We start from the raw sequence: 16,816 nt of genomic DNA on the forward strand, positions 1-16,816 counted from the left end.
ACACTCGAGAAGAAATACGGCGATGACAATCAAGATCTGATTGAGGACAAGCCCGTCGAGGCACCACCAAAACACCGACGTCAGCGGTGCCGCTCAGGATCGCATCGAGAAAAGGAAAGCAATACCGGCACCGGAGACAATGACACTCCGGACAGTGTCGAAGACTCCGACCACCCCGTCGAGCCTGCGTTTGAGCAGGATGAGTGGGAAGAAGGACAAGTCAACCCAGACAAACTTGTTGACCATGAGGATTCGGAAGATAGTAACTATCTGCCGGCCTCCGAGGAGGATGTTAGCCTCGGTAACGAAGATTTCATCGTACCAGAGGAACCCCTCGAATAAGAACGCTTCAAGCGACAACTCATCACCACTATGAGGAGCCTTAAAAAGAAACAACACTAGCAATAGCTTCAAGCCGAACAAGGTACGCTCAACGACAGATGGACCAAGGTCCTGGCTGCCGAGGTATATGGCCTCGAGTGCCCAACAAAGAGCTACCCAAAGCGCAAGCTACTGCCACAATTCAACGACGAGGTCCTTGAGACAATACCGTCAAGATACAATCATCCCGATCAACTAGAACGACCACCACATGGACGGGACAAAGCGGCCAATTATGCTAAATACCAGCCCGCGTAACCTCGCCGTAGAGGCAAAGAGGCAGCGCCTCCGGGCTACACGTACGAATTACGTCAGGACCTGGACAATAGAGCCGGCCAGACCAGATCAATCTACTGATCAAGGGGACGTGCTACAACACGAGACGACGACCATCAAGCCCAGCACGACAAGCATAACCAAGTTCGGGCCGAGAACCAAACACAGATGTCATCCGAACTCTATCGTGATGTTGCCCGATATAGAAGCGCCGTACACCCCATGTGCTTTACCGATGAGGTAATGCAGCATGAGTTTTCGGAAGGGTTTAAACCCATAAACATCGATGCATACGATGGAACAACAGATCCCGCTGTATGGATTGAAGATTTTGTTCTCCACATTCACATGGCTTGCGGTGATGATCTCCATGCCATCAAATACCTCCCCCTAAAGTTAAAAGGACCAGCACGACACTGGTTGAATAGCCTCCCGGAGAACTCCATTGGCAGTTGGGAGGACTTGGAGGATGCCTTTCGAGACAACTTCCAAGGCACTTATGTCCGGCCACCGGACGCTGATGACCTTAGTCACATAGTCCAGCAACCCGGAGAGTCAGCCCGCAAACCCTGGACTCGGTTCTTAATTAAAAAGAACCAAATCGTCGACTGTCCAGGTGTCGAAGCCTTAGCGGCCTTTAAGCACAGCGTCTGTGACGAATGGCTTGCCCGACACCTCGGTCGGGAAAAGCCAAACACTATGGTAGCTCTTACTTCACTTATGACCTGCTTCTGCGTGGGTGAAGATAGCTGGTTGGCTCATAGAAGCAACAACACCCGTGACCCCAGCACCTCTGAGGCCAGGGATGGCGCTGGAAGGCCACGATGTAACAAAAACAAGCGTCGGAACAACAATGAAGAAACTGAGGATACAATGGTAAACGCCGGATTTAGTGGCTCCAAACCCGGTCAGCGGAAGAAGCCATTCAAAGGAAATAGAGACGGTCCGTCCAACTTTGACAAAATACTAGATAGGCCTTGCGAGATTCATGGCACCCCTAACAAGCCTGCCAACCACACCAACAAAAACTGCTGGGTTTTTAAACAGGCCGGTAAATTAAATACCGAACACAAGGGGAAAGGGCCTCAAAGTGAGGACGAGGATGAGCCCGCCCTTCGATCACAGGGGGACAGAAGAAGTTTCCCCCCAAGGTGAAAACAGTGAACATGATATATGTCACACATATCCCAAAGAGGGAGCGCAAGCGCGCACTAAGGGACGTCTACGCCGTAGAGTCTGTCACCCCAATATTCAACCCATGGCCAGCTTGTCCGATCACCTTTGATCGCAGGGACCACCCAACTAGTATCCGCCATGGAGGTTCGGCGGCCCTGATACTCGATCCCATCATCGATGGATACCATCTCACTAGAGTCCTTATGGACGGCGGCAACGGTCTGAACCTGATCTATCAAGACGATGTTCGTAAGATGGGTATTGACCCGTCAAGAATCAAGCCTAGCAATACTACCTTTAAAGGAGTGATACCCGGCGTGGAGGCCCATTGTACGGGCTCCCTAACATTGGAAGTAGTCTTCGATTCTCCGGACAACTTCTGAAGCGAAGACTTGATCTTCGATATCATCCCTTTCCGCAGTGGTTATCACGCGCTGCTTGGACGAATTGATTTCGCCCGCTTTAATGCAGTCCCATATTATGCTTACTTAAAGCTCAAAATGCCCGGACCGTGTGGCGTTATTACAGTCAACGGAAAATGTGGAGCGCTCCCTCCATACCGAGGAGCACACCGCGGCCCTTGCGGCCAAGGTACAGAATAGCCTTATTAAGCCAAACAACACATCGGTCATTAAGACCCCTGACACTGCCAAGCGAGTCCGGTCCATGCTACAAAACGACAGCTCGGCGGATCCAGCGCTTGAATGGTAGTTTAGCCTCCGCCGGTCGTGAAGGAAATATACCCTAGAGGCAATAATAAAGTTGTTATTTATATTTCCTTGTATCATGATATAAATGTTTATTATTCATGCTAGAATTGTATTAACCGAAAACTTAGCAATGTGTGAATACATAGACAAACAGAGTGTCACTAGTATGCCTCTACTTGACTAGCTCGTTAATCAAAGATGGTTAAGTTTCCTAGCCATGGACAATAGTTGTCATTTGATGAACGGGATCACATCATTAAAGAATGATGTGATTGACCCGACCCATCTGTTAGCTTAGCACTATGATCATTTAGTTTATTGCTATTGCTTTCTCCATAACTTATACATGTTCCTATGACTATGAGATTATGCAACTCCCAAATACCGGAGGAACACTTAGTGTGCTATCAAACGTCACACATAACTGGGTGATTATAAAAATGCTCTACAGGTGTCTCCGATGGTGTTTGTTGAGTTGGCATAGATCGAGATTAGGATTTGTCACTCCGATTGTCGGAGAGGTATCTCTAGGCCCTCTCGGTAATGCACATCACTATAAGCCTTGCAAGCAATGTGACTAATGAGTTAGTTACGGGATGTTGCATTACGGAACGAGTAAAGAGACTTGCCGGTAACAAGATTGAACTTGGTATTGAGATACCAACGATCAAAATCTCGGACACGTTACATACCGATGACAAAGGGAACAACGTATGTTGTTATGCGGTTTGACCGATAAAGATCTTCGTAGAATATGTAGGAACCAATATGAGCATCCAGGTTCCGCTATTGGTTATTGACCGGAGATGAGTCTCGGTCATGTATACATAGTTCTCGAGCCCGTAGGGTCCGCACGCTTAACATTCGATGACGATCGGTATTATGAGTTTATGTGTTTTGATGTACCAAAGGTAGTTCGGAGTCCCAAATGTGATCATGGACATGACGAGAAGTCTCGAAATGGTCGAGACATAAAGATTGAAATATTGGAAGGTTATATTCGGACACCGGAAAGGTTCCGAAGTGTATCGGGTATTTTTCGGAGTACCGGGAGGTTACCGGAACCCCCAGGGAGTCTATGGGCCTTATTGGTCCCTAGTGGAGAAAGAGTGTAACGCCCTCGATGCGGCTATATCTCCCACGTGTCGAAGCACGACTTAGAGGCATAACCGCATTAAAAGCAATGTCGCAAGTGAGGTAATCTTCACACAACCCATGTAATACATAAGTGAAAGAGATACATAGTTGGCTTACAATTGCCACTTCACACAATTACATGAATAAAGCATTACATCATCCAGATACAATCAAGGTCCGACTACGAAACCAAAATAAAAGAAGACTACCCCAAATGCTACACAGATCCCCGATCGTCCCAACTGGGCTCCACTACTGATCAACTGGAAACGGAACAACACAAAGAACGAGATCTTCATCGAGCTCCTCCTTGAGCTCGGTTGAGTCACCTGCACGGTATCATCGGCACCTGCAAACTGGTTTTTGGTAGTATCTGTGAGTCACAGGGACTCAGCAATCTCACACCCTCGCAATCAAGACTATTTAAGCTTATGGGTAAGGGAAAAAGGTATGAGGTGGAGCTTCAGTAAGCACTAGCATATATGGTGGCTAACATACGCAAATGAGAGCAAGAAGAGAAGGCAAAGCACGGTCGAGAAACTATGATCAAGAAGTGAACCTAGAACAACCTACGTGAAGAGTAACTCCAACACCGTGTTCACTTCCCGGACTCCACCGGAAAGAGACCATCATGGCAACACACGCGGTTGATGCATTTTAATTAGGATAAGTTTCAGATTTTCTACAACCGGACATTAACAAATTCCCATCTGCCCATAACCGTGGGCACGGCTTTCAAAAGTTCAAATCCCAGCAGGGGTGTCCCAACTTAGCCCATCACAAGCTCTCACGGTCAACGAAGGATATTCCTTCTCCCAGGAAGACCCGATCAGGCTTGGAATCCCGGTTACAAGACATTTCGACAATGGTAAAACAAGACCAGCAAAGCCACCCAAATGTGCCGACAAATCCCGATAGGAGCTGCACATATCTCGTTCTCAGGGCACATCGGATGAGCCAGTCGTCGGGTAGGCCAGCCCAGAGTTTCCCCTGGTAGCCCCGGACATTACTCAGTTTGGATCAACACTTAGAGAAGCACTGTCTCGGGGGTTTAGTAAAGATGACCCTTGAGCCGGCCGACCCAAGGGAAAGAAAAGGCTAGGTGGCAAATGGTAAAACCAATGTTGGGCCTTGCTGGAGGAGTTTTATTCAAGGCGTACTATCAAGGGGTTCCCATTATAACCCAACCGTGTAAGGAACACAAAATCAAGGAACATAACACCGGTATGACGGAAACTAGGGCGGCAAGAGTGGAACAAAACACCAGGCATAAGGCCGAGCCTTCCACCCTTTACCAAGTATATAGATGCATTAATTAAATAAGAGATATTGTGATATCCCAACAAATATCCCTGTTCCAACAAGGAACAAACTCCAATCTTCACCTGCAACTAACAACGCTATAAGAGGGGCTGAGCAAAGCGGTAACATAGCCAAACAACGCTTTGCTAGGACAAGGTGGGTTAGAGGCTTGACTTAGCAATATGGGAGGCATGATAAGCAAGTGGTAGGTATCGTAGCATAGGCATAGCAAAAGAGCGAGCAACTAGCAAGCAAAGATAGAAGTGATTTCGAGGGTATGGTCATCTTGCCTGAAATCCCGCAAGGAAGAAGAACGAGTCCATGAAGAAGACAAGCGGACGTAGCCAACGTATCCTCACAAACGCAACGTTACCGGATTACCGAGAAGAAGTACACCGGAAAGAAAGCAAACAACATAGTGAACAACCATCACATAATCATGACATGATGCACAACCAAGTATGATGCATGTCCGGTTTAAAGATACATGGCATGGCAAAATGCATAAGCAATCCTACAAATTAGGTGGAGCTCAATATGCAACGAGTTGCATATTGACGGAACTCCACATGACTTATTTCGTTCGATCTTGTTTATGTACTCAACAATATTAAATGTTGTTAGCATGGCAAGAGGTGAAGCATAATGAAACTACCCATCTAGGAAAGTTTAAATGAGGCCGGAACAACAAAACAACAAGTCCGGAAACTCCTCATGTGCATATTTTAGGTTTGGTATTGTTCTGCCCTAAACCATATTTTAGAGTTATTAAACATGCAAAGAGATGCCACCATGTTAAGCTATGCATTTTCCTACCCCATATACATATAAAGATTATTTAAATCCGAGCTACGGTTAATTAGTTATGAATTAAATCATTTTAACCTGACATAGGAGCAAATTTAACCAAACAGCATTTTAAACATGGATGAAAAAGACATATTATGAAACTACACAAAATTCTAAGCAACTTTCATATTAAGTTTGTTTTAATCCGATGCACGGTTCAACATTTATTAAATGTATGATGCTGGGGGGGTTTTCTGCAAAACTGCAATCTTGCGGATAAAAGCTAAAATTGCACAGACTAAAAAAACACTACTGGGCTGAATCTGTAGGGCGCTGGGCTGTCTCACCATGGGCTTTGGCCCATCTTCAAAGGAGCCGGCTTGGGACAGCGGGGCTGGGCCTCGTAGGCCGATCGAAGCAGGGGCGGCGCTGGGCCTGTGGGTCGCGGTAAACGGGAGCGGCGCGTGTTCATCCTCGCGTGGTCGAAGCAGAAGGGGCCGGGGTGAAGCAGAACAGCACTGCAGGCACCGGTGACCGGGATCGGAACTCCAGCGAGCGGGACGAAGGGGCGGATCCGGGTGCTGGAGGGCGTTGAAGGCCGACGGAGGGGAGTCCAGGCGGGGTCGAGGCAGAGGCGGCGTCCTTTGCCTGAACTGCTGCCGTTCGACGCAGCGGAAGCAGAGGAGCGGCGACGGCGGGCTTGCGGGCATGCAGAGGGAGGTCGAAGACGGCGGGCCAGCAGAGAAGCAGCAGAGGAACTTGGCGGGGCGAGGGGCCACGGGAACTGGCCGGATCCGAGGCAAGGGCGGCGGTGGAAGGCGACGGCTCTGGGCGGCGAGCCATTGTTCCTGTGAAGGTTCAGAGAGAGGGAGAGAATTGCGTGAGAGGGAGATAGCAGAGGGAGGAAGGATAAATAAGGGGAGGCGGCGAGGGCCCTGGCCTGATGGATCTGGCGCCGTCGGGCGACTCCGGTGACCTGCCGGCCGGAGGCGGGGCTGGATGGAGAGAGGAGCTCGGCCTGCTCTTGATGCTGCAAGCACAGTGCTGCGGGCACTGCAGCGAAGCGACAGCGGCGCGAGGACGAGGTGAGGAGGCGCTCAGGCGTCTGCGTGCTGGATCGAGGGCTCGAGGAGCACCTCTCCTTTGGTGCTGGACACGCACGGGAGCAGGGAAGGGGAGGCGGCTGCGAGCTGGTTGGGTGGATCAGCGCAAATCGAGGGAGATGGTCGGAGCGAGGTGATTGGCCTGGCGCTGAAATTTAGAAGAAAGTGGGCGGCGGCGCTAGGGTAGGATCCCTAGAAATTAGGAGTTTGGTCTCGGTTTAGAGTAGTATATATAGCGGGTAGGTTAGGCTAGGGCTACCTCGTCCCTTCGATCGTAATCGAGCGGTAGAGAAAAAATATGTTAGGAAGACCAATTAACAATACGGAGACGTTTTGTAGATGTTTGGGGATGATCCGGACCCAACGGTGACGACTGCCCGGGTCGGGTTCAGGACAACTTTCGGACGCGCGCGAGGGGAGGTCCGCGGGCTGACGAGAGAGGTTAGGTTGGGCCTGGCGGTAGGCAGTGGGCTGTGCAGAAAGCCTTGGGCTAAGAGAAGAGAAGAGAGAGACCCGGTGACTGTTTCCGGAGACCGAAAACGTCCGACGTTAGACCGGCTATATTGCCGCTATAGTTATCCGTTGGGGCGTCAAACGTACTCCGAACGCGATGAAACTTGTCAGGCGGCCTATCTACACTATAACAACACCGCGGGCCAACTTTCAACCCATTCCGAGAACATTTTCCAGCCACTTATAAAATAATATTTCAGACATGCCGCGGGCGTGTGCAAGTGTGTCTGGGCTCAGAACGGACAACGGAGAGAACTGGGAGACCGGGACAGATGCAAGTTTCGAAAACATGATGATGCAATGCACATGATGACATGATAAGATGCAACACGCAAGCAAATGACATGGCAACGACAACGAATAGCTGGAAGACACCCGGCGCATCGGTCTCGGGGCGTTACAAAGAGGGCACCAAGCAAGGTGTGGGGTGCTCCCCCTAGTCCCAAACCAAATTGGTTTAGGGTTTTGGGGGCTGGCCCCCTCTTTCCTCCTTCTCCTAGTAGGAATAGGAAGGGGGGGGCAAACCTACTTGGAGTAGGATTGCCCCCCTTGGCGCGCGCCTCCTCCTAGGCCGGCCTCTTCCTCCCTCCCTCCTTTATATACGTGGGGAGGGGGCACCCCATAGACACAAGTTGATTATTTAGCCGTGTGCGGTTCCCCCTCCATAGATTTCCACCTCGGTCATATCGCTGTAGTGCTTAGGCGAAGCCTTGCGCCGGTAGCTTCATCATCACCGTCATCACGCCGTCATGCTGACAAAACTCTCCCTCGACATTCAGCTAGATCTAGAGTTTGCGGGACATCATCAAGCTGAACGTGTGCAGATCGCGGAGGTGCCGTTCCTTCGGTGCTAGGATCGGTCGTATCGTGAAGACGTACGACTACGTCGACCGCGTTGTCATAATGCTTCCGCTTACGGTCTACGAGGGCACGTGGACAACACTCTTCCCTTCTCTTTGCTATGCATCACTAGATGGATCTTGCGTGTGCGTAGGATTTTTTTTGAAATTACTGCGTTCCCCAATAGTGGCATTTGAGCCAGGTCTATGCGTAGATGTTATATGCATGAGTAAAACACAAAGGAGTTGTGGGCGTGGGTATATACATATTGCTTGCCGTCACTAGTTGTTTCTTGATTCGGGGGTATTGTTGGATGAAGCGGCTCAGACCGACATTACGCGTACGCTTACGCGAGACTGGTTCTACCGACGTGCTTCGCACACAAGTGGCTGGTGGGTGTCAGTTTCTCCAACTTTAGTTGAGTCAGATTCAATGAACATGGTTCTTTCTAAGGATCAAAAAGCAATCACTATACCGCGTTGTGGTTTTTGATGCGTAGGTAAGAACGGTTCTTGCTCAACCCGTAGCAGCCACATAAAACTTGCAACAACAAAGTAGAGGATGTCTAACTTGTTTTTGCAGGGCATGTTGTGATGTGATATGGTCAAGACGTGATGAGATATAAATTTTTGTATGAGATGCTCATGTTTTGTTAAAGTTATCGGCAACTGGCAGGAGCCTTATGGTTATCTCTTTATTGCATAAGATGCAATCACTATATAATTGCTTTTACTTTATCGCTATGCGATGGCAATAGTTGCAAAAGCAATAGTTGGTGAGACAACCATGAACGACACGTTGATAGAGATCAAGATGATGGAGATCATGTGTCATGCCGGCGATGATGGAGATCATGACGGTACCTTGGAGATGGAGATCAAAGGCACAAGATGATAATGGCCATATCATGTTACATATTTTTATTGCATGTGATGTTTATCCTTTATGCATCTTATTTTGCTTAGTTGGACGGTAGCATTATAAGATGATCTCTCACTAAATTTCAAGGTATAAGTGTTCTCCCTGAGTATGCACCATTGCTACAGTTCGTCGTGCCGAGACACCACGTGATGATAGGGTGTGATAAGCTCTATATTCACAATACAACGGGTGCAAGCCAGTTTTGCACATGTGGAATACTCGGATTAAACTTGACGAGCCTAGCATATGCAGATATGGCCTCGAAACACTGAGACCGAAAGGTCGAGCGTGAATCATATAGTAGATATGATCAACATAGTGATGTTCACCATTGAAAACTACTCCATCTCACGTGATGATCGGACATGGTTTAGTTGATATGGATCACGTGATCACTTATATGATTAGAGGGATGTTTATCTAAGTGGGAGTTCTTAAGTAATATGATTAATTGAACTTAAATTTATCATGAACTTAGTCCTGATAGTATTTGCATATCTATGTTGTAGATCAATTGCTCGTGTATAGCTTCTCCGTTTTATTTATGATATGTTCCTAGAGAAAACTATGTTGAAAGATGTTAGTAGCAATGATGCGGACTAGCTCCGTGATATGAGGATTGTCCTCATTGCTGCACAGAAGAATTATGTCCTTGATGCACTGCTAGGTGACAGACCTATTGCAGGAGCAGATGCAGACATTATGAACATTTGGCAGAGCTCAGTATGATGACTACTTGATAGTTTAGTGCACCATGCATTACGGCTTAGAACCGAGACTTCAAAAACGTTTTGAATGCCACAAAACATATAAGATATTCCAAGAGCTGAAATTTGTATTCAGACTCATGCCCGAGTCGGGAGGCATGAGACCTCTGACAAGTACTTTGCCTACAAGATGGAGGAGAATAGCTCAACCAGTGAGCATGTGCTCAGAATGTCTAAGTACTACAATCGCTTGAATCAAGTGGGAGTTAATCTTCCAGATAAGATAGTGATTGACAGAGTTCTCTAGTCACTACCGCCAAGTTACTGGAACTTCGTGATGAACTATAATATGTAAGGGATGACGAAAACGATTCCCGAGCTCTTCGCGATGCTGAAATAAGCGAAGGTAGAAATCAAGAAAAGCATCAAGTGTTGATGGTTAAACAAGACCACTAGTTTCAAGAAAAGGGCAAAGGTAAAGAAAGAGGAACTTCAAAGAAGAATAGCAAGCAAGTTGCTACTCCAACGAAGAAGCCCAAAGCTAGACCCAAGCCTGGAACTGAGTGCTTCTACTGCAAAGGAAATGGTCACTGGAAGTGGAACTGCCCTAGATACTTGGCGGATAAGAAGGATGGAAAAGTGAACAAAAGTATATTTGATATACATGTTATTGATGTGTGCTTTACTAGTGTTTATACCAACCCCTCAGTATTTGATACTGGTTCAGTTGCTAAGATTAGTAACTCAAAACGGGAGTTGCAAAATAAACAAAGACTAGTTAAGGGCGAGGTGATGATGTGAGTTGGAAGTGATTCCAAGGTTGATAAGATCACCATCGCACACTCCCTTTACCTGTGGGATTAGTGTTGAACCTAAAATAAATGTTATTTGGTGTTTGCCTTGAGCATGGATATGATTGGATCATGTTTATTGCAATACGGTTATTCATTTAAGTCAAAGAATAATTGTTATTCTGTTTACATGAATAAAACCTTCTGAGGTCATACACCCAAGGTGAATGGTTTATTGAATCTCGATCGTAGTAATACACATATTCATAATATTGAAGCCAAAAGATGCAAAGCTAATAATGATAGTGCAACTTATATGTGGCACTGCCGTTTAGGTCATATTGGTGTAAAGCGCATGAAGAAACTCCATGCTGATGGACTTTTGGAATCACTTGATTATGAATCACTTGATGCTTGTGAACCATGCCTCATGGGCAAGATGACTAAGACTCTGTTCTTCGGAACAATGGAGCGAGCAACAGACTTTTTGGAAATAATACATACTGATGTGTGCGGTCCAATGAGTGTTGAGGCTCGTGGCGGGTATCGTTATTTTTTGACCTTCAGTGATGATTTAAGAAGATATGGGTATATCTACTTGATGAAACATAAGTATGAAACATTTGAAAAGTTCAAAGAATTTTAGAGTGAAGTGGAAAATCATCATAACAAGAAAATAAAGTTTCTACGATCTGATCGCGGAAACAAATATTTGAGTTATGAGTTTGGTCTTCATTTGAAACAACGCGGAATAGTTTCGCAAATCATGCCACCTGGAACACCACAACATAATGGTGTGTTTGAACGTCATAACCGTACTTTATTAGATATGGTGCGATCTATGATGTCTCTTACCGATTTATCACTATCGATTTGGGGTTCAAATTATCGCAATGGTAGGTGATGCGGAGCATCCTATGGACATCACCATGTCAAGAGTCCGTTTGCCAAGTGACACGTGCGACATCTACTTCACATACACAAAGGTGAATCATCTCCTTTACACGTGCTCACTTCATGTAACACCCCGGATGTAACTTGCCCAATTTGTACTCCAACTCTTGCCGTTTCCGGCGTTAAGTTATATTTATTTCTCGGGTTCGGGTCTTTGTCTTCATGTGTTGTTTTCTTTGTCATGCATCTCATATGATGTCATCATGTGCATTGCATTCGCATACGTGTTCATCTCATGCATTCGAGCATTTTCCCGTTGTCCGTTTTGCATTCCGGCGCTTCGTTCTCCTCCGGTGGTCAATTCTAGCTTTCTTTCATGTGTGGGGATTAAACATTTCCGGATTGGACCAAGACTTGTCATGCGGCCTTGGTTTACTACCGGTAGACCGCCTGTCAAGTTTCGTATCATTTGGACTTCGTTTGATACTCCAACGGTTAACCGAGGGACCGAAAAGGCCTCGTGTGTGTTGCAGCCCAACACCCCTCCATTTTGGCCCAAAACCCACCAAACTCAGCTCCATCATCTATAGCATTCGATCACGATCGCGTGGCCGAAAATCGCACCTCATTTGGACTCTCCTAGCTCCACTTATGCCTATAAATAGCCCCCCCGTTTTCGGATCTCGGATCTCTCCCCGTCCAACCCTAAAAAAAAGGAGATTCCGCCACCGACGGACACGTCCGCCCCCGGACGGACAGTGTCCGCCTCCGCCTTCGTCTAACCACGACGCGACATGTGGCACGCCTGCCCGCCGCCGCAGCCGGCCCGGGAGAGCCCGCGAACGGCCCCCCGAGCCCATCGCCTCCGCGCCGCCCGGCCTTCGCCCCCGCCGCCATCGCCTCCAGCTCCGGTGGCAGAGCCACCGCACCGCTTCTCCACGCCGGTGCCGACTTCCTCGGCCGCCGCCGTGGGCCTCTGCCACTCCGGCGCGCCGCCCCGAGCCGCGGACGCCGCCACCGCCCTCCACCGCGGCGCCCTCGACGGCCGGCCTCGCCCCAGTCCTCTCCTTCCTCTCCGGCGACATTTCTGGCGACCTCAAGCTACAGTAACTCCAGCGGCCTCGGTTCCCGTGCGATCTGGATCTAGATCCAAAAATATCTCGGTTGACTTTTCGCTCCCGAACCCTAATTTTTTATGCCTACTTTGACCTGCCGTAACTTTGCATTCGTAGCTCCGATTTGGTTACATAGCATATCAAAATGTTCATCTCGACGAGTACATCATTTCATTCCATTGCATCATTTTCATTTGAGCTCATCTTGATGCCCAAAATGCTGTTAGAAGGAGGCTTCGTGAGTTAATTGTCAGATCTGCTAGTTCATCTTAGACTTTTGTCATTTTTGCCATGATTATTGTGTGCATGCTATGCCTGTGAGTCCTTCATATGTTTTGTTAAGGATTTTGTCTTCTTTCCAGAGGTGCAACACATGCATTTTTAGGATGTGTGTGGTGACTTGTGCAAGCTTGCAAAGTGAGGCACCCGGGAAATCTGTTTTCAGGGACTTAGTAGTTTTCACTAAGTCTGGGATTATTTAGTTCATGATGCCATATGTTCAGCTTGTTTCCTAGTGATACGTGCCTCTTTTGAGGATGATCAGTAAAGGAGTTTTGTTAATCATGTTATGCTCTATCCATCCATGTCTTGAGCACCTAGCTTGAGTCAATCGAGCTCTACTTTTGCTTCATGGTGAATCTGGGCAGATCGTCAACTCGTTTGCGATTTTACCGATGCTATTGTAGTTGATCCGTGCATGCTATGCCATTGTTCTTACCATGTCTAGCTTGTATTTTGTGCCTTATTAATGGATGTATGCTTGCCTTGCCATGACTTGCACCGTGGTGAGTGCGTCGAGCTCGTTTACATGCCTTCGTGAGTTATATTTCAGCATGTCTCAGTTTTCACAAAGTCTGAAAACTGATTATGTTTTTGCTATGTTCGTGTGCTCGTTAGTATATTTTGTGAACCCTTTTGGCCCCAGGTCACTTTGGGTATTTTGTTAAGCTTGTTGAGTAGCTCCATGCCATGTTCTTATTTGTCTTAATCAAGTCATGTATCATGTTGTTTTGCTGCTCCGAAGAGGGCTTCGTGATCTGAAATTTCAGACAAGTGTTAATTTCACTAAGTCTGGAATCTGTTTTGCATTTGCGTTTTTGCCATGCTTGTTTGAACCTCATAATGGATGAATTGGCCGTGGCTCAGTGCTAGTCTTTTGTTAAGCATCTTGTGTGCATCCCTGCCATGTATTTTGTTGTCATGTTTGGTGGCTGTAGCATGTCCATTTCATTGCATTTAGATGCCTACTTGCTGTAAATCGCAGACCGGTGTCATTCTTAAATCGCTTGCCATTTCCAAACCGTAACTCTGATTCCGGCATTCTTTATATCGTTTTCAAGAGATTTCATCTCATCTTTCCAGTGGCACCCTTGGAATTCCAAGTTGAGTCCAGGTTCATGCATTTCCTGTCATATCTTGCATTTTGCATCCCGCATCGCATCCCGCATAGCATATCTTCATTTCATCATATTGCTTGGTCTTGCACGTGGTTGATTGTATCCTTGTTGCTTGTTTGTATTGTTTGGGTAGATACGGGAGACGAGTTCGCTACCAAGGAGCCCGTTGAGTTTGCTTGTGAGGATCCAGTCAGCTCTGACAACTGTGCAGGCAAGATGATCATACCCTCGAAATCACTACTATCTTTGCTATGCTAGTTTGCTCGCTCTTGCTATGCCAATGCTACGATGCCTACCTTTTGCTTGTCAGCCTCCCAATTGCCATGTTGAAACTCTAACCCACCATGTCCTAGCAAACCGTTGATTGGCTATGTTACCGCTTTGCTCAGCCCCTCTTATAGCGTTGCTAGTTGCAGGTGAAGATTGGAGGCCGTTCCTTGTTGGAACATCATTTATTTACTTGTTGGGATATCATTATATTGCCATGTTATCTTAATGCATCTATATACTTGGTAAAGGGTGGAAGGCTCGGCCTCTCGCCTAGTGTTTTGTTCCACTCTTGCCGCCCTAGTTTCCGTCATATCGGTGTTATGTTCCCGGATTTTGCGTTCCTTACGCGGTTGGGTTATAATGGGAACCCCTTGGTATTTCGCCTTGATTAAAGCTTTTCCAGCAATGCCCAATATTGGTTTTACCTTTCGCCACATAGCCCCTTTTCTTTCCCTTGGGTTCTGCAGACTCAAGGGTCATCTTATTTTAACCCCCCCGGGCCAGTGCTCCTCTGAGTGTTGGTCCCACCGAGCGATGTCCGAGGCTACCAGGGGCAACTCTGGGCTGGCTTAGCCGACGTCTGGCTCATCTGAGTGTGCCCTGAGAAAGAGATATGTGCAGCTCCTATCGGGATTTGTCGGCACATTCGGGCGGTGTTGCTGGTCTTGTTTTAACCTGTCGAAGTGTCTTGAGTTACCGAGATACCTAGTCTGATCGGAACGTCTTGGGAGGAGGTCTATTCCTTCGTTGACCGTGAGAGCTTGTCATGGGCTAAGTTGGGACTCCCCTGCAGGGATTGAACTTTCGAAAGCCGTGCCCGCGGTTATGGGCATATGGGAATTTGTTAATGTCCGGTTGTAGATAACTTGAACCTTAATTAATTAAAATGAATCAACTGAGTGTGTTGCCGTGATGGCCTCTTCTCGGCGGGGTCCGGGAAGTGGACACGGTGTTGGAGTAATGTTTGCGCAGGTTGCCTTCTAGCTTCTCGCTCGCGCTTTGCCTCCTCTTCTCGCTCTCTTTTGCGAATAAGATAGCCACCATATATGCTAGTCGCTTGTTGCAGCTCCACTTATAATTGCCTTACCCTTCCTATAAGCTTAAATAGTCTTGATCGCGAGGGTGAGAGATTGCTGAGTCCCTGTGGCTCACAGATTACTATAACTCCAGATGCAGGTCCAGGTGATTCCGCTCCAGGTGACGAGTACGAGCTCAAGTGGGAGTTCGACGAGGACTCTCAGCGTTATTATGTTTCTTTTCCTGATGATCAGTAGTGGTGCCTAGTTGGGTTTCGATTCAGGGCCTTGTCGCATGTTGGGTTTTCTTCTATTTCGGCGCCATAGTCGGGCCATGAGTGTTGGTATGATGGATGTTATTTATGTACTTTGATGTGACGTGGCGAGTGTAAGCCAACTATGTATCTCCCCCTTTCATTATATATTACATGGGATGTTGTAATGATTGCTTGACTTGCGACATTGCTTTCAACGCGGTTATGTCTCTAAGTCGTGCCTCGACACGTGGGAGCTATAGGCGCATCGAGGGCGTTACACTTCACCCCTTCGAGGATGGTATACTACTAGAGATAGATGCATTCACGTTAAATAGGACACCATCTAAATACTTTGAGACAACACCATATGAACTGTGGTTTAGCAAGAAACATAAGCTGTCGTTTCTTAAAGTTTGGGGCTATGATGCTTATGTGAAAAAGTTTCAACCTGATAAGCTCTAACCCAAATCGGAGAAATGCGTCTTCATAGGATACCCAAAGGAAACTGTTGGGTACACCTTCTATCAGATCCGAAGGCAAGATATTCGTTGCTAAGAATGGATCCTTTCTAGAAAAGAAGTTTCTCTCGAAAGAAGTGAGTGGGAGGAATGTAGAACTTGATGAGGTAATTGTACCTTCTTCCGAATTGGAAAGTAGTTCATCACAGAAATCAGTTCTAGTGATTCCTCCACCAATTAGTGAAGAAGTTAATGATGATGATCATGAAACTTCAGATCAAGTTACTACCAAACCTCGTAGGTCAACCAGAATATGTTCTGCACCAGAGTGGTACGGTAATCCTATTCTGGAGGTCATGTCATGACAAACCTACGAACTATGAGGAAGCGATGATGAGCCCAGATTCCGCGAAATGGCTAGAAGCCATGAAATCAGAGATGGGATCCATGTATTAGAACAAAGTATGGAATTTGATTGACTTGCCCGATGATTGGTGAGCCATTAAGAATAAATGGATTTTCATGAGGAAGACGTACACTGATAGTAGTGTTACTATCTACAAAGCTCGAATTGTTGCAAATGGTTTTCGACAAGTTCAAGATGTTGACTACGATGAGATTTTCTCACTCGTAGTGATGCTTAAGTCTGTCCGAATCATGTTAGCAATTGCCACATTTTATGAAATCTGGCAAATGGATGTCAAAGCTGCATTCCTTAATGGATTTCTTAAAGAAGAGTTGTATATGATGCAACAAGAAAGTT

This window comes from Triticum urartu, chromosome 4A, assembly GCF_056163025.1.
Source record: "Triticum urartu cultivar PI428250 chromosome 4A, HENAU_Tu73, whole genome shotgun sequence".
NCBI classification, from domain to species: Eukaryota; Viridiplantae; Streptophyta; class Magnoliopsida; order Poales; family Poaceae; genus Triticum; species Triticum urartu.